The sequence below is a fragment of the Lolium perenne genome, chromosome 6, assembly GCF_019359855.2.
Source record: "Lolium perenne isolate Kyuss_39 chromosome 6, Kyuss_2.0, whole genome shotgun sequence".
Lineage (NCBI taxonomy): Eukaryota > Viridiplantae > Streptophyta > Magnoliopsida > Poales > Poaceae > Lolium > Lolium perenne.
In genome coordinates this window covers 2,521,436-2,549,027 of record NC_067249.2, presented here as the reverse complement: position 1 = coordinate 2,549,027, position 27,592 = coordinate 2,521,436, and the positions used below count along the sequence as shown (strand labels likewise).

General features: G+C 47.0%; 1 pseudogene; it reads left to right on the top strand.

Moving 5' to 3' along the window:
- Nucleotides 1-1,244: 1,244 nt before the first annotated feature.
- LOC139832038 (uncharacterized) lies at nt 1,245-19,956 on the top strand (annotated as a pseudogene).
- The last annotated feature ends 7,636 nt before the right edge of the window (nt 19,957-27,592 follow it).

Below are 27,592 nucleotides of genomic sequence, written 5' to 3'. Positions count from 1 at the left end.
TTAGCTGCCACATCACCATTTTGGTGGGCCAAGAGTGCATGATACTAGCTAAGACAAGTCACAATGGGGAGTATCATATAGTAGTATCATGCATATGATACTAGTGTACGATATTATCTTCACAATGCATAGTATCATGTAGTAGTATCATATGTTACATGTATTTAATGATTTGTAGAATCTCAATACAAAAATGTGTACAAGATTTGTTTGGCATTAATTTTTCTAGTTCTACGTGCTATGATACGGTATCTACCTATGATACCACTATCATCTCTTTCATCATTAATTAATATGACACATCAGCATTTTGCATGTATGTAGTGCATGATACTACTTATGATACTACCATTGTGAGTAGTCTAAGATACTAGCACTATGGCTAGCCTAATCTCGTTGTCAATCCCATCCAAATCCCCATCTCTTCCCTAAATATATTATTCTTAAAGGTTAAGCCTGTTGATGACCACTAGTAGAAAATGGGGCAACCATCTAAGCCTTTAGTACCGGTTCAAAGGGGCCATTTGTACCGGTTTGGGGGCTCAGGCGGGCGAGGAGCTTTCGTACCGGTTTGTTAGGGGCTTTCGTACCGGTTCGTGTTAGGAACCGGTACGAAAGGCCTTCGGCCGAAATTCAGGCGCGGGGTGGGGCCAGGGCTGGACCTTTGGTACTGGTTCTTCTAACGAACCGGTACTAAAGGGTGCCTCTATATGGTCCCTGCCCCCCCCCCCCAACCCGATCCTTTCTCATTTTTTCCTCTCTCTCTCACATTTCTAAAAAAATTGCACCTCTCACACTCCAACAAATTTTCATTTTTTCTCCACCATTTTAACAAGATTAACGACCTCCATCTATCCAAGGGTTAGCAATATCATCCTTTCTTCTGGCGTTCCTAATTTAGCTCATTTCGTTGCTAGTTTAACTCGTATTATTTTTCTAGTGCTAGCAAGGTGTTCGATGAAATGCCTAAGTTAGGGATTTTATTTTCTTATATGCAATTTGAGCTGAAATTATAGTATGTTTTGTAGGTTTTAGTATCATCCCCGTCCTCATCGCCGTCGTTCGCCAGCGTCGTCCCCTAGCCGGCACCGTACCACCTCGGTGAGCCTCTTCTTTTTTATAAAAAAAACTTAGTTTTATGTGATGAACTTGAATATTAATTAAGCTGGTCACTCATATATCCATGATGTTGTGTAATTAATGATTTTTGATATACATATATAATGCTGATGAGTCGACAATGGATGTACGGTGACCGGTGCCATCCCGACTTCATTAATGGCATGCATTATTTTCTCAACGTGGCTGAGGCAAACAGGCGGTCAAATGGTTTTATCTATTGTCCATGTAGTTCCTGTAAGAATATGAAGGATTACTCTACCTCAAAGACCCTTCACGTCCACCTGCTGGAGAACGGTTTCATGCCCAGCTATAATTGTTGGACCAAGCACGGAGAAAGAGGGGTTATATTGGAAGACAACGAAGAAGAAGAGGATAGTGACAACTATCCTATGTTCACTGAAGACGGTGATAGTAGAATGGGGGAAGACGAAGCTGAAGAAGAGCCCAATTTTGATGAGCCGATTTTTGATGACCCCGACGATGATTTGGGTCGGGCCATTCTTGATGCGAAGATAAACTGCGGAAGTGAAAAGGAGAGGTTGAAGTTGGAGAAAATGTTAGAGGATCACAACAAACTGTTGTACCCAAATTGCGAAGATGGCCAGAAAAAACTGGGTACCACGCTGGAATTGCTGCAATGGAAGGCAGAAAATGGTACTTCTGACAAGGGATTTGAAAAGTTGCTGAAAATAATAAAGAAGATGCTTCCAGGGGAGAACGTATTGCCCTCTAGTACGTATGAAGCAAAGAAGGTTGTCTGCCCTCTAGGATTAGAGGTGCAGAAGATACATGCATGCATCAATGACTGCATCCTCTACCGCAAGGAGTACGAGAATTTGAATGCATGCCCGGTATGTAGTGCGTTGAGGTATAAGATCAGGCGAGATGACCCTGGCGATGTTGAGGGCGAGTCCACCCCCAGGAAGAGGGTTCCTGCGAAGGTGATGTGGTATGCTCCTATAATACCACGGTTGAAATGTTTGTTCCAAAACAAAGAGCATGCCAAGTTGTTGCGATGGCACAAAGAGGACCGTAAGAAAGATGTGATGCTGAGACACCCCGCTGACGGGTCGCAGTGGAGAAAAATCGACAGAGAGTTCAAGTCATTTTCAGATGACGCAAGGAACTTAAGATTTGGTCTAAGTACAGATGGCTTTAATCCTTTCGGAGAGCAGAGCTCCAGTCATAGCACCTGGCCAGTGACTCTATGTATCTATAACCTTCCTCCTTGGTTGTGCATGAAGCGGAAGTTCATTATGATGCCAGTGCTCATCCAAGGCCCGAGGCAACCCGGCAATGACATTGATGTGTACCTGAGGCCATTGGTTGAAGAACTTTTACAGTTGTGGCGTGAAGAACGTGTACCTGTGTGGGATGAGCACGAACAAAAGGAATTTAACCTACGAGCGTTGTTATTTGTAACCATCAATGATTGGCCTGCTCTTAGTAACATTTCAGGGCAGTCAAACAAGGGATACAATGCATGCACACACTGTTTAGGTGAGACTAACAGTATATATTTGGGAAACAAGAATGTGTACCTGGGGCATCGTTGATTTCTTCCAAAACAACATCACGTAAGAAAGAGAGGAAAGCATTTCAGAGGTGAGGCAGATAACCGAACGAAGCCTACCCGCCCTACTGGGGATGTTATATATGATATGGTCAAGGATTTAAAAGTGATCTTTGGAAAGGGTCCTGGCGGACAATCTGTTCCGCATGATGTTGACGGATACGTACCCATGTGGAAGAAGAAGTCTATATTTTGGGAGCTACCCTACTGGAAATTCCTAGAGGTTCACTCTGCAATCGACATGATGCACATGACGAAAAATCTTTGCGTGAACCTGCTAAACTTCTTGGGCGTGTATGGGAAGACAAAAGATACACCGGATGCATGGCAGGACCAGCAAAGTATCCACGAAGGAAAAAACCTGAATCCAGAGAAGTATCAAGGTCCTGCCAGCTACGCTCTTACCAAAGAAGAGAAGGAGATCTTTTTTGAAGTCCTGAGTAGCATCAAGGTTCCGTCTTGCTTCTCGTCGAATATAAAGGGAATAATAAACATGTTAGAGAAAAAGTTTTAAAACCTAAAGTCTCATGACTGCCACGTGATTATGACACAATTACTTCCGGTTGCATTGAGGGGGCTTCTGCCGGAAAATGTTCGAGTACCCATTGTGAAGCTATGTGCGTTCCTCAATGCAATTTCTCAGAAGGTGATCAATCCACTAACTCTACAAAATTTACAGAAGGATGTGGTGCAATGTCTAGTCAGCTTCGAGTTGGTGTTCCCACCATCCTTCTTCAATATTATGACACATCTCCTAGTTCACTGTGGGGCCCCGGACTTGCCAGTCCAGAGCTCCTGTTATGCATAAGATTTCACGATCCCAAGATCATTCCATCGTGAATACATAACCGAACTGATATCAGATTTACATCATCCATTACAGTACCGAGTTACATATATTACGGAAGTCTTACATCATAGGCCATCAAGGCCGTAGTTCAACAAACAGCAGCGGAATTTATTTGACTCCAAACAGCGGTGGAACCCAAGTCAGGCCTTTACCCTACAGGCGGCTGACTGGGAGAGCGTCCTAGTTCGCGTCTTCGGCGTCGTACTCCTCTTCTTCAAAGTACTCCTCTTCAAAGTCTGGCCAAGTAAATAGCCAGGACAACAATGCCAATGAGTACGTTTGAATGTACTCGCAAACCACCTTAGAGAGAAATAAAGGATATGCAATATGGCAGTAGCAAGGAACAGGCACTAACTAAGGTGACAAGGAGCGAGAGAGATTTTCTCTCGAGAATATGACATTTCTATATTTTTGTTGAAAATCTTTTTGTAAACCACTTTCATTTGAAGACTAATAGGTAAGGGTGACCCAATTTCTCTTCCGGCCCTCAGCATGGCCAAAACAACTATACCAACTTTCCACCGTACCTCTCAGGTACATTTCCTCCAGTCCCACTAGCATTTTCCCGTACCTTCCAGGTACATTTCAAAAATATTTTCTTTGAAAACATTTGTAAAACAAAACTCTTCAGCATAGGTATCATGCCCTCCCAACCGTCCATGACCGTGGACGCGGCTATTCGAATAGTTTTCACTCTGCAGAGGTTGTACACTTTCACCATAAGATCCGATAAATCCGCCGGGATCATCCCTGGTTCACCAAGCGTCAAAACGTGAGGCTCGGATAACCGATCGTAGTTTTTCGCTTGCTCGCCATAGCCTAAGACATGCCGCCTAGAGTTGTACCTCCCAATACCAGAGTCCGATGGGTCATTTACCCAGGAGTAGCAAATTCCCCGACCAGCTCGCCCCTCCAGAATGCCGCGACCAACTGCGGGGCATTATTCAATGGGAGCTCATAGGTTGTACCCCTGCCATCGATACGCAATGGAAAGGCGTCCCCAGTTCGTCAGGAAGGCCACGGTCGATAGGTGTCCATGCTCGGACTACCCCTTACATTTGCAGGACCCAATCTATGGCGAGACAAACTACTACGCTACGCCCCGTACCCACTTTGGGGTAATATGGTTGCACTGTCTAATTGGTCAGGTTAAGTACCCAAGGCACCGAAGTTTTTGAAAAACATTTTTATCTCCACTTTCTCCCAGCAAAATTCACTTTTGCAAAACATTTTTCATTTTGAATCTCCCACTTGGGCAGGGTTACCCCATTCCAAACGTTTTCGAAAAACTTCTTTATCCAAAACATTTTTCCAAATACTTTTCCGAAAGGGCTCCCAACCTATAGTCCATCTTCTTCGAAAAATGGCGACAAGATTGACAAGGTGATAAGCACCATATCACTAATAGAAATGTGGTCAGTAGGCACCAACGAGGGCTGCACCCTAAGGGTGGATTAATAAAACTCCGGGTGGCGCTAACCACCGATATAATAAATAAAAGACATGCACTTTATAAAACCTGTAATAATGCAAGAGCAAGATATATAGGATCAGAGATGCATCAAGAGGTGGCTTGCCTTGATCAGCAAAGTGCCCCTGGTCTTCTTCTTCAATCCCTCCAAAGTCTCCTCCTCCTTCGTTGCCGGCGGTGTTCGAATCTAGCGTCGCAAAAAGAAAACAACAGGCCATACCCAATCAAACCATACCAGAATAATTCACAAAAAATTTGGTAAAATCACAGTATGAAAAGGTTTACTGATGCAAGCTACTGAAAGTGGTTTCACCCATTTATGATTTTTAAATCAAAAGATATGATTTTTCCAATTCCAGAAATGACTTAGGAACCATTTAAATGGTCTAAATCTTTCTGTATGTCACAAAAATGCATGCAGCATACCTACTGAAAGTAATAACATGTAGAGTACACATGCACAGGAATCAACTGCAAACAAATTTTTAAATAACCTAGAAAAATTAAACAAGACAGTAACCAGAGCACACAAATAGCTAGGCACACCAGTATCAAGCATCTCCAACCAACACCAAACATACCCCTGGATAGGTGAGACTAAATGTGAACTAACCCCACTGGTTTGGCATTTTTCTGATTTGTAAATGATTTTACAAAAATCAGATACTAAAAAGCTATACTGTTTCAGTTATTGAATTATTATAATTAAACTACTTTTCTGAAAAATAAACCCTTTGGCATAAAAGTACCCTACAACTATATCTACCAGTAGCCCTTGGTTTTGCTTCAAGAGCATTTGTGGTTTTTGAAATAAAAATCATGGAATAGCTCTCTGGTCAGATTTTGATTTGTAAATAAAACCAAAACCATGAAGCTTCTGCATGTGAGACTAGTGCCATGTTAAAGCTATTTATTTCTATTGCACAAAAAAATCAACCTCATGCAAAAAGAATCTATACAGAACTCATGCTAATTAAAATACCTATTCTGCAACTTTATAGAACATGATTTATCTACACGGATCTAGGAGCAAAAAGCACATGCACGTAATTTTCTGAGGTTAAGAATTTGTTCTCGAGCAACCAGTAATTTGAATCATCGAATTTGAGTCATTTCTGAATTTAGGGTATTTCGAAAACTACACAGAAGTTTACTGGAAGGTTAATTAGGAAGAAAAAGAAAGAAAAGGAAAAGGGCCGGCACTGCTGGGCTCGACGGATTCGGCCCAGCAGCGGCTCCGCAGCGCGGGAGCCCGCGTTTGAATCCCGCGGCGACGTGGCTGCCACGCTGGCTGGCGGGCCAGGGCCACGGGTGCATGCACGCGTCGGATCAAGATCCGACGGCGGCTGCAGCTCCTTCAACCTTACGACGCGGGGAGCGTCTGGGAACCCTAGGATTCAGCGAGGGCTAGGGGACTCACCTCGGGGCTCTGTCGACGGCGAGGTGGGGCGCGTTCGAGGCAGTGGAGCACGGGCTACCGAACAAGGGTGGTGGCGGCCGAAACAACGACGGTCCTCCGGCGATCGACGACGACGGCGGAAAACAGCTGCACATCGGGGTGGCGTCTGGCAGCGTTCCTGGATGAAAGGGAAGGGCGCGTTAGAGAGAGGGGACAGAGGGGCTTCCAGGGAGCAAGGAGGGGAGAAGAATGGTGGCGGCCTGTGACGTTAACCTTCACCAGAGTCGGTCGGACGTCGAGCGACTCACGAACAGCAGGGAGGAGCTGAGCTCCTCTCCGCTTGGGAGGGGTTCTGGTGGAGTAGTGGAAGTGTGGTGGCGAATGGAGACAGAGGGAGGAGGGCCGTGTCATTTAAAGGGGGCGCGCGGGTGCACCGTGCACCATGTCCGTGCACCGACGAGGGAGGTGGCGGCAGCGATGGATTGGCTGGCATGGGCGGTGCCGCTGCGGCTCAGAGAGGCAATGCCACGGCTTGGACGCAAGTGTGCATTGGCCTGCAGCGAGGCAGAGAGGGGAGACGCAACGGGACCGGGAACGCATGCCAGGCGTTCGACGGATCGACTCGACATGGCATCGATGGTGGCGTGCGAGGGGCGGCTGGGACTAGACTAGACGGCGTCTGTGAGGTGGAGGAACGTTGGCCTTGACCACGGAGAGAAACCAGGCTTACCAAGATGGTCGGGTGGTGTGGGCAACGTGGTCGTGGCCGGGCCGGCATGCTCGCCGCCCATTGGGGGTGACCATGGTGAGTCAGAGGGAGAGAGTGGAAGAGGGGAGCCAGGGCGGTGTCTAGGGGGCTTAGAGGGTTGCAGCAAGCACCGATGACACGCTATATTCGCGGCACATGCAGCAGAGGGAAGGGAGGAGGCGGTTGTCTTCAGGTGGGTGACCACGGGCGAGAATGGACGGAAGAGGCGGTCTAGGTCGATAGGGGAGGGACAGGAGGGAGATGTAGGGTGTGCAGGTGCTCCAAGGCTTGTCTGCATCCGTTTGGATCGAGGCCAAAAGTGGCATGGCCACCAAATCATCCTGGCCACCTCTTCTCTCCAATCTCCTTCTCATTCACGTTATGACAAGGGGATGCACACACATGTGAGCAGTGGATGGGGAGTGAGAGAGGGGAGAGAGATGAGATGGGTCGAATTTTCTGTCCCCATGCTGATGGTTTGGAGGATGAAACGAAAGAGAGATAAAGGGATGCATGGGAAGGGTGGTGGTGTGGTGGCCGACATGGCCATGTCCCTATTTTTCTCTCCCTTTTGGAAAATAAGCTAAACACTCCTTTATTTGATCCAGGGTTAGTTTAAGGCAAACTAGGGTGAGCTTGGTGAATTCTTGCTCAGCAAAATTTGTGGAAGTGTTTTTGTAAGAGGGGAGGAGGAGAAATAAAAGAGAGAAAATTGGAGAGACATGATCTTTGAGGATCATGATCATATGCACTAGGGTTCATAGGCTCTAGGGTTTTGTAATGGTTTACTTAATTCAAACAAGAAATAAGAAGGGATTCTCATGTAGAAAGGGTTTTAGGGTTTTAGAGATTCACACACAATTGTAATTTCTACAAGTGACAAACACACACATCCAACAAGCAATGCAAGATCAACTATATTCATGCAACTTTTAAAGATATAAAAAGTTTTTGTTGGCCCAAAAATTTGTATTCCAAAATTTTAAGCAAGGCACAAAAGTTGGGTTGTTACAAACCTTCCCCCCTTAAAATGAATCTCGTCCTCAAGATTCGGTGGCTAAGAACTGAAGAGTGCAGGGAAATCCTTCCGAAGTTGATCTTCTCGTTCCCAAGTGGCTTCCTCCTCGGAGTGATTAGTCCACTGAACTTTACAAAATTTAATTTTCCTTCTTCTGGTGAGACGGATAGCTTCTTCCACAATCCGAAGGGGTACTTCACGATAGGTTAAGTTGGTGTTGAGGTTGAGGGTGCGATAATCGATGTTCTTGAATGTCTCTGGTTTGTTAGGCACTTGGAGGCATCGTCGAAGGAGAGAGATATGGAAGACATCGTGGAAATCTGCTAGCTCAGCTGGCAGTTCCAACTTGTAAGAAACTTCTCCTCGTCGATCGAGGATCTTGAAGGGTCCAATATATCTTGGCGCCAGCTTACCCTTAACATGAAACCGTTGCATTCCTTTGAGTGGGGTGACACGAAGATAGACATAATCTCCAATATTAAAGATCAACCCGCGATGCTTGGAATCAGCATAACTCTTCTGACGGGATTGAGCGGCCTTGAGGCAGTCACGAATCAGTTAAACTTGTTCTTCGGCTTCACGGAGGTGGTCAGGTCCAAAAACTTTACTATCTCCATTCTCAGACCAGTTGAGAGGGGTTCGGCAACGACGACCATATAAGGCTTCGAAGGGGGCCATCTGCAGGCTGGCTTGGTAACTATTGTTGTAGGAGAATTCTGCTAAGGGTAGACAGTCTTCCCATTTTGCTCCATAGGCGAGGACACAAGCACGAAGCATATCTTCAAGGATCTGATTCATTCTTTCGGTTTGACCTCCGGTCTGTGGGTGGTAAGCGGTACTGAAAGACAGGTTTGTCCCGAGGGCTTCATGCAAGCTCTTCCAGAATCTGGAGGTGAATTGGGTGCCACGATCCGATACGATCCGCTTAGGAACGCCGTGAAGACTCACAATCCTGGATATGTATAGGTCTGCCAGTTGTGTTCCATGATAAGTGGTCTTGACGGGAATAAAGTGAGCTACTTTGGTAAGTCGATCGATGATGACCCAGATGGAGTCATGACCACATTGAGACTTAGGGAGTCCCGTGATGAAATCCATTCCAACCTCTTCCCATTTCCACTCGGGGACTTGGAGGGGTTGGAGCAGTCCAGCTGGTCGCTGATGTTCAGCCTTCACTTTCTGGCACACGTCGCATCGAGCGATGAAAAAGGCTATCTCTCGCTTCATACCGTGCCACCAGAATTGTTTCTTCAGGTCTTGATACATCTTGGTTCCTCCGGGGTGGATTGAGTATGGGGTGTCGTGGGCTTCCTTCATGATGAGTTGTTTCAGGTTTTCAACATTAGGCACGCATAGGTGTCCCTTGTACCATAAAATTCCTTCGGCATCAACCGAGAAACCAGGAACTTCCTCCCTATCCATTCTACGTTTAATTCCTTCAATGCTCTCATGACCCACCTCAGCTTCCTTGATCTGATCGAATAAAGTAGGCTTCAACTCCAGATTTGCCAGGAAACCATGGCTGACCAACTCGAGGCCAAACTCCTCAAGTTCTTCATACAGCTTGGGTTGAGCAACCTTGATGAGGGCGTTCAACGAACAGGGCTCTCGGCTAAGGGCATCAGCTGCGACATTGGCTTTACCGGGGTGATAATGAATGCCGAGATCATAATCCTTGATGAGCTCCATCCATCTGCTCTGCCTCATGTTCAGCTCCCGCCGAGTGAAAATATACTTCAGGCTCTTGTGATCAGTGTAGATCTCGCAGCGATTCCCAACTAAATAATGACGCCAGGTCTTCAGAGCGTGAACCACCGCAGCAAGCTCTAAGTCATGCGTGGGATAATTCATCTCGTGCGGTCGAAGTTGTCTTGATAAATAGGCTATCACCTTGCCTTCTTGCATCAGCACACTTCCCAGACCAAGTTTCGATGCATCGCAGTATACATCAAAATCCTTGGTGATATCAGGCATGGTCAAGACGGGGGCTGTGACTAATCTCTTCTTGAGTTCCTGAAAACTGGCCTCACATTTGTCGGTCCATTCGAACTTCTTATCCTTTTTCAACAGCTGCGTTAAGGGTCTCGCAATGCTGCAGAATCCCTCAACGAACTTACGGTAATAACCAGCCAATCCTAGAAAGGCGTGGACTTTGGTCTGATTGGTAGGGGCTTTCTTCTCCATGATGGACTGAATTTTGGACGGGTCGACTGACACTCCTCCGGCAGAAATGACATGACCAAGGAATCCTACCTCTTTCAGCCAAAATTCACATTTACTAAACTTGGCGTAAAGCTGATGGTCTCGGAGAGTTCCCAAAACAATCCGCAGATGTTCAGCATGCTCTTCTTCATTCTTGGAGTAGATCAGAATATCATCATTGAAAACCACGACGAACTTGTCGAGGTACTTCATGAACACCTTGTTCATGAGATTCATGAAATAGGCAGGGGCATTGGTTAGTCCGAAGGACATCACGGTATATTCAAAAAGTCCATACCGTGTGGTGAAGGCAGTCTTGGGAATGTCTGACTCTCGAACCTTGAGTTGATGATAAGCAGTACGGAGATCAATCTTGGAGAAAACTCGGGCTCCATTCATCTGGTCAAATAGATCTTCAATCTTCGGGAGGGGGTATTTGTTCTTGATGGTGACATCATTCAGCTTCCGGTAATCCACACACAGGCGGATAGTATCATTCCGCTTATCCACAAAGATAACGAGAGATCCCCAGGGTGATGCGCTTGGGCGAATCAACCCTTTCCTCAACATGTCATCCAACTGCTTCTTCAACTCAACTAATTCTTGGGGGTTCATCCGGTAAGGTCGCTGAGCGATGGGGGCAGTTCCGGGAACTAGCTCGATGATAAACTCGATATCCCGATCAGGAGGCATACCGGGTAACTCATCGGGAAAAACCTCAGGGTACTCACAAGCTATGCTACTTCATGCAGGGCTGGACTGACGACACTCTTCTTGCATAAGGCCTTCGATGAAGGCATGGTCACCACATGCTCAACTACTTCACCATCCTCAGCAGTCAGGGTTATGGCTCGGCGAACACAGTCGATGTGACCCTTATACTTCACCATCCAATTCATCCCGAGGATAACTTCTAAGCCTTGCTCTCCTAATACGATCAGATCCGTGTGAAAACGCTTTCCCTGAATATCTATGGGAACATCCTTGCAGGGTAGATCCGTTTTGGTGGAGGCTCCCGGAATTTGGACTAACATAGGCCGTTGCATGATGGTAGGTTTGAACCCACTCTTTCTAGCGAACGGCTTAGTGACAAACGAGTGCGATGCTCCGGAATCAAACAAGACAGTGGAGGGTACTGAGTTGACAGGGAACGTACCCAAAACAATATCCAGAGCTTCCTGTGCTTCTTCAGCATTGACATGGTTCAGGTGACCTCTGGATGGTCCTGCTGACTTCTTTTGGTTCTGGTTCCTTCCGGCAGCAGTGCGAGCTTGTCCCTGATTTGGCTTGGGCGCATTGGGGCGCTGTGCAGTGTTCACCCTGTTGGGACACTCCTTGGAGAAATGACCCGGCTGTCCGCAGGTATAGCATCCATTGGTGGGGATGCTGACAGTGTTGTTCTGGCGGTTGTAGTTGGGGTTGAAGTTGCTTCCTCCAGAATGCTGAGGGTTGTAGTTGCGATTGGGGTTGTTGGGGCAAGGTGCAGGGGGTGGTGCCTTCTGCTGCTGGGGCGACGACCTTGGTGGAGGGAAACTACGGGGTCGCTGAGTGCTGGAGCTGCCTTGCTGCAGCATCGCCTTGCGCTTGCGGTTCTCAAACGCATTCTTGCGCTTGCTCTCAACCATTATAGAGGCATCTACCAGTGACTCAAGGTCTGGGTATGGAACAGCCACCAAGATACTCTGCATCTCATCATGCAGACCATTCAGAAAGCGATCCTTCTTCTTTTCTTCTGTGTCGGTATCTTCAAGTGCATACCTAGACAGAGTGGTGAACTTGTCCATGTACTCCACTACAGACATGCTTCCTTGCCTCAGATTCATGAACTTGTCCTTCATGAGCCTGATCAGTCCAGATGGAATGTGGGTCTTGCGGAACTTGGCCTTGAATTCTTCCCAGTTGATGACGTGTCCTTCAACTTGAATAGCCTTGACATTTTCCCACCAAGCGCGTGCAGGTCTGGAAAGAAAGTGAGTGGCGAACAACACCTTCTCATCGTTGCCGACTCCGGCGACCTCCAGGTTGTTCTCAATAGTGCGAAGCCAATCATCGGTGTCGAGGGGTTCAGTGCACTTGGAGAAAACAGGAGGTTTGGTGCTCTGGAAATCTTTCAGCTTAGAGCGGGGGTCTCCATTCCCGTTCCCGCCATTATTGTTGTTGGCATTTCCGGTAGCAAGCTGAGTGAGGTGCTGAAGGGTAGCAAGGTTAGCTTGGCGCTCTGCACGGGCTACCTCACGGTCTTCCATCTTAAGGCGCAGAAGTTGCGCCATGGTTGGGTCCGGAGGTGGAGGGGGGTATTGGTCTGACCCGCTGGCGTTTCCTCTACGGGTTTCAACCATCCTGGAGAGGTGTGGATTCAGATGTTAATGGAGAAAAAAACAAGGAGATGGGCAGCCACTTAAAAGGGGAGGGCTTGTTAAAACTGTAGAACTTTGAAAACGGAAACACGCAAATGCAAAGTAGGCAAACTAAAGCATAACATAGCGGGGTGCCGAAGGCACAATGTATCATACAACATCACACATAAGTCTCATACAACACGACCAAAATGGATGGTTTAACAGAACCATCATCATAAGTCTACTCGCATTGCACGGGGGCCTATATCATCGCCCTACGATAAGGTGGTGCGAGTCTGGGGGTAGTGCTCTAGAAGTTGTCGAGGTCCACGACAGGACCCGCAGGTGCAGGTGGGGCGTCCTCATCGAAGGCCGGCTCCTCGGGGTCCTCCTCGGGGTCCTCCTCGGGCATCAGTGGCTTAGGCTCCTCATCTTCATCGTTGATGAAGGCCTCATCCTCAGTATCAGGCTCCATATCGAATTCCTCCTCCTCGTCGTCGTCGTCGTCGCTGAGAAGGGCCTCGTTCTCCTTGCGGAGATCCTCACCGTCATCCTCAAGCTCCTCAATAGTGGCCTCCATCTGAGTGGTCAGGGCCTCCAGCGAAGCCACCTTCGCCTTCAAGCGAGAAGCCCTCCGGCGTGCAGCAACTCTCCTCTTGCGCTCGCTGGCCAGATCGGCCTGTGTAGCAGCAAGCTGAGCACGTAGTGTCACGATCTCATCCTCCTGCAGATCACACCTCTCTCGGGCGCGGTCCTGCTGAGTCTGAGTGTGGTGCAGCAGGTACTCCAAGTGGTGCAGCTGGTGAGCGGTGTCGGGGTGTGGGGCGCCGGCCACGGGCTGACCAGCGCCGTCGTGCAGACCAAGGTACTGGTAGCCAGTGCCAACGATGGCCTCAGGGTGTAGAAAGGCAAGGCGGGCGAGCGCCTCCTGGAAGACTCGGACCATCCCGTCGAGCCACGTACACTCCATCACGTCGACGGTGAACTCCTCAGAAACGGGGGCAATCTCGATCCCCCTGACGACGCAGGTGACCAGCCAGGCCATCTTCGAGTCCTCAGACCTCTCGGTACGAACGCCCTTCACCTCGGGCACTGGACGTCCGCACCGAACAGCCAGGTCGGCCAAGGCCCTCTCGATGAGGTAGAGGGGCGGCTGCACCCCGACCTGACGGAAGTGCGAGTACTCGATCGGCATCTACATAAATTTTAAAGTGAATTAAGTCAGTGATCACAGTGTGCAAAATTTTAAGCATAGTAAAACTTTAATGCAAGTAAGGTTTTTGAAAATAGAAGGAGATAAGGGACTTAAGCATTTTCAGCATTTAGTCAACCTCTTTGTTTTAATAAAATAGTTTTTTTTGGTCTGATCTAACGCCCATGCTAACTAAGGTCTCCTACAGTCAGGATGGCTCTGATACCAACTCTGTGTGGCCCCGGACTTGCCAGTCCAGAGCTCCTGTTATGCATACAATTTCACGATCCCAAGATCATTCCATCGTGAATACATAACCAAACTGATATCAGATTTACATCATCCATTACAGTACCGAGTTACATATATTACGGAAGTCTTACATCATAGGCCATCAAGGCCGTAGTTCAACAAACAGCAGCGGAATTTATTTGACTCCAAACAGCGGCGGAACCCAAGTCAGGCCTTTGCCCTACAGGCGGCTGACTGGGAGAGCGTCCTAGTTCGCGTCTTCGGTGTCGTACTCCTCTTCAAAGTCTGGCCAAGTAAATAGCCAGGACAACAATGCCAATGAGTACGTTTGAATGTACTCGCAAACCACCTTAGAGAGAAATAAAGGATATGCAATATGGCAGTAGCAAGGAACAGACACTAACTAAGGTGACAAGGAGCGAGAGAGAGTTTCTCTCGAGAATATGACATTTCTATATCTTTGTTGAAAATCTTTTTGTAAACCACTTTCATTTGAAGACTAATAGGTAAGGGTGACCCAATTTCTCTTCCGGCCCTCAGCATGGCCAAAACAACTATACCAACTTTCCACCGTACCTCTCAGGTACATTTCCTCCAGTCCCACTGGCATTTTCCCGTACCTTCTAGGTACATTTCAAAAATCTTTTCTTTGAAAACATTTGTAAAACAAAACTCTTCAGCGTAGGTATCATGCCCTCCCAACCTTCCATGACCGCGGACGCGGCTATTCGAATAGTTTTCACTCTGCAGAGGTTGTACACTTTCACCATAAGATCCGATAAATCCGCCGGGATCATCCCTGGTTCACCAAGCGTCAAAACGCGAGGCTCGGATAACCAATCGTAGTTTTTCGCTTGCTCGCCATAGCTTAAGACATGCCGCCTAGAGTTGTACCTCCCAATACCAGAGTCCGAGGGGTCGTTTACCCAGGAGTAGCAAATTCCTCGACCAGCTCGACCCTCCGGAATGCCGCGACCAACTGCGGGGCATTATTCAATGGGAGCTCATAGGTTGTACACCTGCCATCGATACGCAATGGAAATGCGTCCCCAGTTCGTCGGGAAGGCCACGGTCGATAGGTGTCCATGCTCGGACTACCCCTTACATTTGCAGGACCCAAACTATGGCGAGACAAACTACTACGCTACGCCCCGTGCCCACTTTGGGGTAATATGGTTGCACTGTCTAATTGGTCAGGTTAAGTACCCAAGGCACCGAAGTTTTCGAAAAACATTTTTATCTCCACTTTCTCCCAGCAAAATTCACTTTTGCAAAACATTTTTCATTTTGAATCTCCCACTTGGGCAGCGTTACCCCATTCCAAAGGTTTTCGAAAAACTTCTTTATCCGAAACATTTTTCCAAATACTTTTCCGAAAGGGCTCCCAACCTATAGTCCATCTTCTTCGAAAAATGGCGACAAGAATGACAAGGTGATAAGCACCATATCACTAATAGAAATGTGGTCAGTAGGTACCAACGAGGGCTGCACCCTAAGGGTGGATTAATAAAGCTCCGGGTGGCGCTAACCACCGACATAATAAATAAAAGACATGCACTTTATAAAACCTGTAATAATGCAAGAGCAAGATATATAGGATCAGAGATGCATCAAGAGGTGGCTTGCCTTGATCAGCAAAGTGCCCCTGGTCTTCCTCTTCAATCCCTCCAAAGTCTCCTCCTCCTTTGTTGCCGGCGGTGTTCGAATCTAGCGTCGCAAAAAGAAAACAACAAGCCATACCCAATCAAACCACACCAGAATAATTCACACAAAAATTTGGTAAAATCACAGTATGAAAAGGTTTACTGATGCAAGCTACTGAAAGTGGTTTCACCCATTTATGATTTTTAAATCAAAAGATATGATTTTTGCAATTGCAGAAATGACTTAGGAACCATTTAAATGGTCTAAATCTTTCTGTATGTCACAAAAATGCATGCAGCATACCTACTGAAAGCTAATAACATGTAGAGTACACATGCACAGGAATCAACTGCAAACAAATTTTTAAATAACCTAGAAAAATTAAACAAGATAGTAACCAGAGCACACAAATATCTAGGCACACCAGTATCAAAGCATCTCCAACCAACACCAAACATACCCCTGGATAGGTGAGACTAAATGTGAACTTCCCACTGGTTTGGCATTTTTCTGATTTGTAAATGATTTTACAAAAATCAGATACTGAAAAGCTATACTGTTTCAGTTATTGAATTATTATAATTAAACGACTTCTCTGAAAAATAAACCCTTTGGCACAAAAGTACCCTATAACTATATCTACCAGTAGCCTTTGGTTTTGCTTCAAGAGCATTTGTGGTTTTTGAAATAAAAATCATGGAATAGCTCTCTGGTCAGATTTTGATTTGTAAATAAAACCAAAACCATGAAGCTTCTGCATGTGAGACTAGTGCCAAGTTAAAGCTATTTATTTCTATTGCACAGAAAAATCAACCTCATGCAAAAAGAATCTATACAGAACTCATGCTAATTAAAATACCTATTCTGCAACTTTATAGAACATGATTTATCTACACGGATCTAGGAGCAAAAAGCACATGCACGTAATTTTCTGAGGTCAAGAATTTGTTCTCGAGCAACCAGTAATTTGAATCATCGAATTTGAGTCATTTCTGAATTTAGGGTATTTCAAAAACTACACAGAAGTTTACTGGCGGGTTAATTAGGAAGAAAAAGAAAGAAAATGAAAAGGGCCGGCACTGCTGGGCTCGACGGATTTGGCCCAGCAGCGGCTCAGCAGCGTGGGAGCCCGCGTTTGAATCCCGCGGTGACGTGGCTGCCACGCTGGCTGGCGGGCCAGGGCCACGGGTGCATGCACGCGTCGGATCAAGATCCGACGGCGGCTGCAGCTCCTTCAACCTTACGACGCGGGGAGCGTCTGGGAACCCTAGGATTCGGTGAGGGCTAGGGGTCTCACCTCGGGGCTCTGTCGACGGCGAGGTGGGGCGCGTTCGAGGCAGTGGAGCACGGGCTACCGAACAAGGGTGGTGGCGGCCGAAACAACGATGGTCCTCCGGCAATCGACGGCGATGGCGGAAAACAGCTGCACGTCGGGGTGGCGTCTGGCAGCGTTCCTGGATGAAAGGGAAGGGCGCGTTAGAGAGAGGGGACAGAGGGGCTTCCAGGGAGCAAGGAGGGGAGAAGAATGGTGGCGGCCTACGATGTCAACCTTCACCGGAGTCGGTCGGACGTCGAGCGACTCACGAACAGCAGGGGGGAGCTGAGCTCCTCTCCGCTTGGGAGGGGTTCTGGTGGAGTAGTGGAAGTGTGGTGGTGAATGGAGACAGAGGGAGGAGGGCCGTCTCATTTAAAGGGGGCGCGCGGGTGCACCGTGCACCATGTCCGTGCACCGATGAGGGAGGTGGCGGCAGCGATGGATTGGCTGGCCTGGGCGGTGCCGCTGCGGCTCAGAGAGGCAACACCACGGCTTGGACGCAAGTGTGCATCGGCCTGCAGCGAGGCAGAGAGGGGAGACGCGATGGGAGCGGGAACGCCTGCCAGGCATTCGACGGATCGACTCGACATGGCGTCGACGGTGGCGTGCGAGGGGAGGCTGGGACTGGACTAGACGGCATCTGTGAGGTGGAGGAACGTTGGCCTTGACCACGGAGAGAAACCAGGCTCACCAAGATGGTCGGGTGGTGTGGGCGACGTGGCCGTGGCCGGGCCGGCATGCTCGCCGCCCATTGGGGGTGACCATGGCGAGTCAGAGGGAGAGAGTGGAAGAGGGGAGCCAGGGCAGTGTCTAGGGGGCTTAGAGGGTTGCAGCAAGCATCGATGACACGCTATATTCACGGCACATGCAGCAGAGGGAAGGGAGGAGGCGGTTGTCTTCAGGTGGGTGACCACGGGCGAGAATGGATGGAAGACGCGGTCTAGGTCGATAGGGGAGGGACAGGAAGGAGATGTAGGGTGTGCAGGTGCTCCAAGGCTTGTTTGCATCCGTTTGGATCGAGGCCAAAAGTGGCATGGCCACCAAATCATCCTGGCCACCTCTTCTCTCCAATCTCCTTCTCATTCACGTGATGGCAAGGGGATGCACACACATGTGAGCAGTGGATGGGGAGTGAGAGAGGGGAGAGAGATGAGATGGGTCGAATTTTCTATCCCCATGCTGATGGTTTGGAGGATGAAACGAAAGAGAGATAAAGGGATGCATGGGAAGGGTGGTGGTGTGGTGGCCGGCATGGCCATGTCCTTATTTTTCTCTCCCTTTTGGAAAATAAGCTACACACTCCTTGATTTGATCCAGGGTTAGTTTAAGGCAAACTAGGGTGAGCTTGGTGAATTCTTGCTTAGCAAAATTTGTGGAAGTGTTTTTGTAAGAGGGGAGGAGGAGAAATAAAAGAGAGAAAATTGGAGAGACATGATCTTTGAGGATCATGATCATATGCACTAGGGTTCATAGGCTCTAGGGTTTTGTAATGGTTTACTTAATTCAAACAAGAAATAAGAAGGGATTCTCATGTAGAAAGGGTTTTAGGGTTTTAGAGATTCACACACAATTGTAATTTCTACAAGTGACAAACACACACATCCAACAAGCAAATGCAAGATCAACTATATTCATGCAACTTTTAAAGATAGCAATTTTTTTGTTGGCCCAAAAATTTGTATTCCAAAATTTTAAGCAAGGCACAAAAGTTGGGTTGTTACATTCACCTGGTCGAAGAGATTGGCGTTCTCGGTCCTGTATTTCTACACAACATGTTCCCCTTTGAGAGATTCATGGGAGTCTTAAAGAAGTACGTTCATAACCGTGCTAGGCCAGAAGGAAGCATCTCCAAGGGCTATGGAACAGAGGAGGTCATTGAGTTTTGTGTTGACTTTATTCCTGACCTTAAACCGATCGGTGTTCCTGAATCACGCTATGAGGGGAGACTGCGTGGAAAAGGAACGCAAGGAAAGAAAGCAACAACGTGTATGGATGGACATTCTTTCACTCAAGCACACTACACAGTTCTACATAATTCCATCTTGGTGGCTCCGTACATAGTGGAACACAAGGATATCTTACGCTCTGAATACCCGGAGCAACGTGAAGATTGGATTGATGGAGAACACATGAAGACTTTCGGCGGTTGGTTGCAAACACGTCTCATGAATGTCACTGATGAAGAACAACTATACTTGTTGGCCAAGCAACCATCTTCGACTATATCGACTTTTCAAGGGTACGAGATTAATGGGAATACATTTTACACGTTCGCCCAAGATAAAAAGAGCACCAACCAAAATAGTGGTGTCCGCTTTGATGCAACAGAGGACAATGGGAAGAAGGTCACATATTATGGGTACATAGAGGAGATATGGGAACTTGACTATGGACCTAATTTCAAGGTCCCTTTGTTCCGGTGCAAATGGTTCAACCTGAAAGACGGGGTACAGGTAGACCCGCAGTATGGAATGACTACAGTGGATCTCAAGAATCTAGGGTACGACACTGAACCATTCGTCCTAGCCAGTGAAGTGGCCCAGGTTTTTTATGTGAAGGACATGTCTACCAAACCGAAAAAAAGAAAAGAAAGGCAAGAGGACACATCATACGATGAGCCAAAGCACCACATAGTTCTTTCAGGAAAAAGAAACATCGTGGGAGTAGAGGACAAGACAGACATGTCAGAAGATTATAATAAGTTTGATGATATTCCACCCTTCAAGGTAAAAACTGACCCAAGCATCATCTTAAATAATGAAGATTGTCCATGGTTGCGTCGCAATCAGAAGAAAGGGAAACACACGAAGAAAACTCAGAAGACTAGCTAGATAGGGATCATAACTTGTGTATCTCAATATGGAAATCACTTTTGTGTAATGATGTTACTGTAAGTAAGATATTAACAATGGAGATGGTAGCTTTCACGGGCTTGCAGGAAAAAATTTCCGAGGCGGAACTTCCGAAGATGCCATAGGGCGTGTGCACCAAGGGCATCTTCGAGAAGTTCCGCCATGGGAGACTTCCCAACCCTTTCCCCAACACTGTTAGAGGAGATGGAGTCTTTCACGGGCTAGCAGGAAAATATTTCCGAGGCGGAACTTCCGAATATGCCATAGGGCATGTGCACGAAGGGCATATTCGAGAAGTTCCGCCACGGGAGATTTCCCAACCCTTTCCCCAACACTGTTAGAGGAGATGGAGTCATTCACGGGCTAGCAGGAAAATATTTTCCGAGGCGGAACTTCCGAAGATGCCATAGGGCGTGTGCACCAAGGGCACCTTCGAGAAGTTCCGCCACGGGAGATTTCCCAACCCTTTCCTCCATCCATGGGGATGAAACTCTCCCTACCTGCTTGTTGATCTGCTTGCCAAGGCGTATCGGTGTTCCTTTTATAGGCACGGCACCGCTTCTGCTTTGTCTTGTTCCTCGGACAGGGCATCGTGCGCTACATGCTTTATCTCATTGCGCAGTGCGTCCACCCACGTGTCCTTATCCTGCTGACAGCTTTAGTCCCGGTTTCACCCACCAGCCGGTACTAAAGGTTACCCACGCGTCCTTATCCCACCGATAGTTTTGTAGATGACAGAAAAACCACCTTTAGTCTCGGTTGCACCCACCAACCGGTACTAAAGGTTAGCCAGCCCCCAGATAAGGCCCTCCCAGATAAGCCTCCCCAGATAAGACCCCCCCATCTTTTGTCCCGGTTTGAGCCCCCACCCGGGATGAAAGTTTCCCGCGCCACTGTGTTCCCGCCTATTTTCTTCCCGCGCTTTCCACCGGTTCCCGCCTCTGTCTTCCCGCCTCCGTCTTCCCGCCATTTTTTCAGTATATATATGTACGCTTGGCCTCCATTTACATATCACAACTAGACTCATCATTCTCTCCCATGGATTCCATCGTATCTCTAACCCCCCGGGAGGCGGAGGCACTGTGCGCCTCGAACTACCCCTGCCCGCCGGGCTACCGCGTCCCGACCGGCTGGTTGCTGAGCGTCGGAGGCGTACCGGTCCCTCCTATCCCTCTAGGTGTGGCGCGCCAGATGGCTATCACGACCACTACTACTTCGAGCTCACGCCAGAGCAGCAGAGGAATCCCCAGTGGCATCCCGACTACAGCCCGACTTGGGACAGCTTCTTCATCAATCAGCGTGAGAGTGCGCTTGCCAGGCACGAGGAGGATGGCCCGCCTCATTCGAACTTCAACGAGGCCGGCCGTCGGCTGTGGTGGCGCAGCCGGACTCTCCAGAGCATCATGGCCTACTGTGGCCCCCGCCTGCGCTACCCTCAGTTCCAGTCCACGCGTGCTCACCCGCCGAGGTTCGACTACCGCGACCCCGATGCCAGCGACGACGACATCGGCGACTACGATGACTACAGTGGCGACGTTTATAGGGCTAGGCACGAGTATGATTGAATGACTCCAACATTCGAATCTAGCCATGTATCTTAATTTTCAGTTGAGCTTTGTACTTTAATTCCAGTTCAATCGTAATAAAATTTTATTCCTGCCCTATTCCTCCCGCGCGGCGTCGTGGCGGGAAACTTTCCCGCACGGACGGCGTCGTGGCGGGAGTAAAGAAAAGAAATAGAAAAGAAATAGAAAAGAAATAGAAAAAAGAAATAGAAAATAAATAGAAATAGAAAAGAAAAAGAAATAGAAAATAAATAGAAACAGAAAAAAGAAAATAAAAGAAATAGAAATAGAAAAGAAAAAGAAACAGACAAAGAAAAGAAAAGAAATAGAAAAGAAAAATAAAAATAAAAATAAAAGGAAAAGAAACAGAAACAGAAAAAATAAAATAAAAGAAATAGAAAAGAAAAAGAAATAGAAATAGAAAAAGAAAAGAAAACACCGCCAGAGCCATGGTCGCCACGGCAACCACGATGGCCATCCGCAGCCTTTAGAGTGTGAGAGAGTTGAGAGAGAGAAGAGAGCGTCGTCATGTCCTGCGGCGAGAGGTTCTTGTTGCCGAACATGGAGATGAGCGTGGCGAGGTTGGAGTTGGCCGAGCTCTGGCTCGCCGTGCGCGAGTCCTTGTGCTCATTGTCTTTGCTTTCATGAATTTGGTTTCTGCTTACTTCTCTGTTTGTGAATAATTTATTTGTATTGCAACTTGTTGGTTAATCTTGGCCGTTGTTGGCATTTGGAGAATTATAATCCTGGCATGTATGTGGATCTCCATTTGCTTTGTGATGCTAACAATATGCCTTGGAATTTTTTTTTTCCCCTCGCAATGATGAAGTGATGTGTATGCAAGGTGTTTTCTTGTTTCTTGTGATCAATATGCTGTTAAGGATATATACAGTTTTGGTAGTTCAAACTGGATTTATTTCATTTTGTAGATAGGTTTCTATTGGACTATCAGATGTTGACATTGTTGGGCTTCCCCCCTGTTGTGGCACTTCCAAAATATTTAGCTTCAGTTTTTGGGTAACACTAGCAGCGTCTACCGACTACCTTGTATTGTAAATCTCAAGTTGCTTACTGATTCATATTGGACTAGTGCTGGCTAAACCTAGGCATGCCTTATGAAATGCTTGATAATTTCCTTCTCTGAATACTGTAAGATAGCTATCACAACTGTAGAGATGGAGAGAAATAGAGAAGAGCGAGAGGAGGAGGGGCACCGAGTCCGTGGCGGTACCGCCGCGACATCGATGAGGAGCGCCGAGTAGAGGTGGAGAGAAATAGAGAAGAGCGAGAGGAGGAGGAGCGCCGAGTCCGTGGCGGTGCCGAGTCCGTGGCCGTGACCGAGTCCGTAGCGCCGAGTCCGTGGCGGTGCCGAGTCCGTGGCGGTGCTGCCGCGACATAGAGTTAGGGTCGAGAAATAGAGAGAAGAGCGAGAGGAGGAGCACCGAGTGTTAGGGTTAGGGTCGAGAAAAAGAGAGAAGAGCGAGAGGAGGAGGGGGAACGCCGAGGAGTTGCTTTCTTCATTTCAATTGTTATCCATCTAGCAATCTATTATGATCAAGACATGATGAATGAAATAATTGCTTTCTTAAGTTTGTAGTGACATTGAGCTATGGAGGACGGCACCTTCGTCCGAGATGAGGATCAAGAAGAAGCGGTGTAGAAATTGATATTTGAGAGTGCCCGTGGGCCGGAACCCGATGGAGATGACTATGAGTTCACAGATTTTCTGAACGATGTCGGTGATGGACTTGAGTCTGAAGAGATTAGAAGAGACAACGAAGTGTCCATAACAAACTCCGGCGAGGTGTATATTTATGTATCAAGTCTATGTTCATCAGTAGATGCATTCATTTATTTGTATTGCACTTATTAACGAATCATTTTTCTTTTAGCCTTCTGGATCATCGAGCAAGCCTGTTAAAACAAAACGAGGCCCGACGCAACTGCTAAAGGGCGAGGGTAGGTTAGCCCTCACCGCATTTGAGGATAATGGTGAACCGGTGCATCCCAAAGATCACTGCCGCAAATTTACAAATCAAGCTGGAGTTCTTGTTAGGGACCATGTACCGATCAGCATTCAAGAGTGGCATAAGCCAAAGAACGCGGGGACTGAAGCTAGTTATGTCAACGACGCGCTGAAAAAATTTCTTTGGGACACTCTACTGACACGCTTCAGCCTACCGGAAGAAATGACGGAAGGCCAGAAGAAGAAAGTCAAGGAATGGACTCTGAAGAAGATGGCCACACAATTCCAGACATGGAAGAAAAATTTATGGGACAAATATAAGCATGAAGATCCAGTATTCGATGATAATCTAGTGAAGATAAAAGATCACTAGCCCGCATTTAAGAGGTATAAGCAATCGACTACTGCCAAGTCCCGATCGGTCACAAATACGAAAAATGCTTCAAAGAAGAAACTTTTCCATCATTTGGGGTCAGGTGGCTACAAGACTGCCATTCCGAAGTGGACAGCATTTGAAAATGAACTGATGGCAAACGGAATCACTCCACAGACATGGTACTGGCCCGACCGGTCCAAGTTCTGGTTGTTCGCGCATGGGGCAGGGTTGGACCCAAAGACATGGTAGATCGTTGCGCAGGGGAAATGGAAGGACAAAATTGAAGCAATCACGAAGCAGCTTGTAGATGCAATTGAAAAGGTCAGAAAGGGAGAGTACATTCCCGATAGAGAGAATGACGAGCTGACACTCGCTTTGGGGAATCCTGAACACATTGGACGGGTTCGAGCTTGCCCAGGTCAGACCCTGAAGGAAGCGTGGCCGGAGTGCGCTGACACTTATAGAAGCCGTTCGCGAAAGAAGAAGAAGGAGTCGGACAGGTTAACGGAATTGTTAAATAAGGTGGAGGCGCTTGAGAAAAATCAGAGGGCACCTGATCAGCCGATGTTTCTACAGGATCCTCAAGCCGATGCCGCCCCATCTCAGCGAAGAAGCAGTGTGGGTTCCACGCATCTTGACGGATGTGGAGGAAGTTACCCCGTGGATTACGTCACGGAGAAGACAGCGCGTCTGTTAAGGTGGCGGTCGGCTATGTTTACCCAAATGAAGATGGAGCAACGCACCATCATATGCCCATTCCACCTGGCTGTGTTCGTGTCGGGGTGGATGAAGTTGTTTCGGGTTTTGAAACAGTGGAGCTTGATTTTCCTAGAGGTGACGATGAGAGGACAATGGCCGATGTCATGCACGGTTTCACCCTATGGCCGAAGAAATACATCGTCCTTTTGCAAAGGCCACCGACTCCTCGTAGAAGTCCACATGAGCAGGAAAGGCCACCGACTCCTCTTGGTAGCGGTCCACATGAGCAGCAAAGGCCATCGACTCCTCCTGGTAGCAGTCCACAGGAGCAGCAAAGTCCACACCTACCTGAGAGAGACCCCCGCGTGAGTCCACCATCTCGAGATCCTCCGCGTAAGACAGCGTCCTTTAAGCGGAACGGTACTCCACCTAGGAAGAGATCTAGAATGGAGAAACTACTGCCGCCTATTGAGAAGTTACCTTGGGAAATGAGTATCGAGGAAAATGAGCAAAGCTGTAAGTCCTAGCTGAAATCCTTTTTTGCTAAGAAAGCGCCAGAGATACCTTTTGAGAAGACATTAGATCCGGTGAAAGTTGTGCGTACCGTTGAGAATCTATATGACCCTGTACTATCGCCGCCATCTGACTATAGGCGTTCTATTGAAAGGTCGTATGACGAGATGGTGGAGGCGAAAGAACGCAATCAATCGGGTGTCACAGTGAAAAAAGGGAAACAACAAATGCACCAACTCAGAGAACAACCCGTTCAATCGGTCCCCCCTCTCATGGTGTTTGACGAGAAGGTCGTTCAAAGTTCTCGACAATACATCGATTACCCCTTCGCTGAAGTAGAATATAAATTTGTTCAAGGGAAAGATTTGGTCGAGAATCTCAGAAGCTACCAACAAGTATGCGTAATTTGCATGCGTGGTATAGTAATCCCACAAAGAGAGGGATCGAGTCTATCATGGTGCGAGTTAAGGAAGAGCACTACTTCCAAGAATACTCTGTGAGCGTTGACTTCGGCGAACTTTTTCAGTTATACAATCTCCGGGCCCTCGACAAATCAATCATCAGTTGCTATTGTCTTTAAGTGATTTATTTATGTAATTTGAGAAGTCTTTAGCTCAGCTCGTTCATTGTCTGCAAATTATAATCTTTTGTGCGCTATATTATGCAGATCGAAGATGCTCGAATGCAAAAGGGATGAAATCAAGCACATTGGGTTCATTGACCTGGATACAATGCGTGAAAAAACCATAGAGGATCCCATCTATAACTGGGATACACCGGAGACTTTTCTAAGGTTTTTAAAGTGACAACGTGACAAAAGGATAATACTTTGGCCTTACAACTTCAAGTGAGTGTTACTGTCTTATAACACATTCTATTTTGCTCACGAGAAGTTCAAATTTTAACTGATGACTTACATATATATGACACTGCATATTTAAACGTGCGCAGGTTCCACTTTATTCTTATCGTCATTAAAATGTACGAAGGAGAGGTTGAAGTCTTTGACTCACAAAGCAAAGAGGCTATACTATACAAGACGGCTTTTTTATGCTCAAAAAGTAATTTTAATTCTTATCGGTCTTTTCGTTAATTTCCTGATATCAACTAATTGATAACTCTTTTATGCATTTTCTTTTGTCGGGCAGTGTATGGGAAATGTTCATCAAGGAAGATCGGTCCCATGAATGGAAACCGAAGCTGATATGGCGTGCGAACAAAGTAAGTAGTACTACCTAGGTCCACACACCTTTATCATACTTGATTATTGTTTCATTGAATTATATTCTTGTACAGAAATACCCGCAACAACCAGAGGGGACTAATCTACGTGGATACTACGTTTGCGAGTACATCCACAGAATTGTCAGCGAGAGAACGAATAATCAAAGAAAGAAAGAGGTACGAAAACAATATTCACAAATTTATTTTGTTACCATAAGTTGTGCTTAGTTTCAGTAATAATTGTTTGTTTGTGATTTGATATATATATACACACAAACATAGCTTATGTATTCATTTGTATCTCATTCTTTTACAGTTGGCAAGAAAGTGGGACAGGATCTCAATCGAGGAACGCTTCAAAGCAATTGGCGATGAATTGGCGGGATTTTTCCTTCGGGACGTCATACCGCCATTCGGAGAGTTCCACTATGAATGAAGATGTACATGTAACATATAGTTTGACTCGGAGAGTACCACTATGCTACATGTAATAGATAGTATATGCCTCGAAGAGTACCACTATATATGCATGAAGATCGATCTTCATGCATGTACTACTTAATTTACGATCTTATGCAATTACATGTGTTATATTATATGCACCAAGTTGCTATGCATCACCTTTATCTTCATGTACTACCTAAACCCAAACGCGTAGCAGGCGCATCGACACGATATGAAACGGTCCGATACCCCTAAACCCCTCCTAAAACCTTAAACCCTGAATTCTCTGCCGTGACAGAGATTTGTGCATTTTCTCTGCCGCGGCAGACAACCTTTGGTACCGGTTCGTATTACAAACCGGTACCAAAGCTCCCTAGCCCTGCGCTCTCCTGGGTGCCTGATGTCTACGCACGCTTCTATTCCTGTAGACAGTGTTGGGCCTCCAAGAGCAGAGGTTTGTAGAACAGCAGCAAGTTTCCCTTAAGTGAATCACCCAAGGTTTATCGAACTCAGGGAGGTAGAGGTCAAAGATATCCCTCTCAAGCAACCCTGCAATTAAGATACAAGAAGTCTCTTGTGTCCCCAACACACCTAATACACTTGTCAGATGTATAGGTGCACTAGTTCGGCGAAGAGATAGTGAAATACAAGTAATATGGATGATTGTAAGTAGTAATTGCAATCTGAAATAAAAATGGCAGGAAGCAAACATGTAGCAGAACTTGTTGGAAACGGTGTTTCAATGCTTAGAAATAAGGCCTAGGGATCATACTTTCACTAGTGGATACTCTCAACAATGATCAGATAATTGTATAAATACTACTCTCA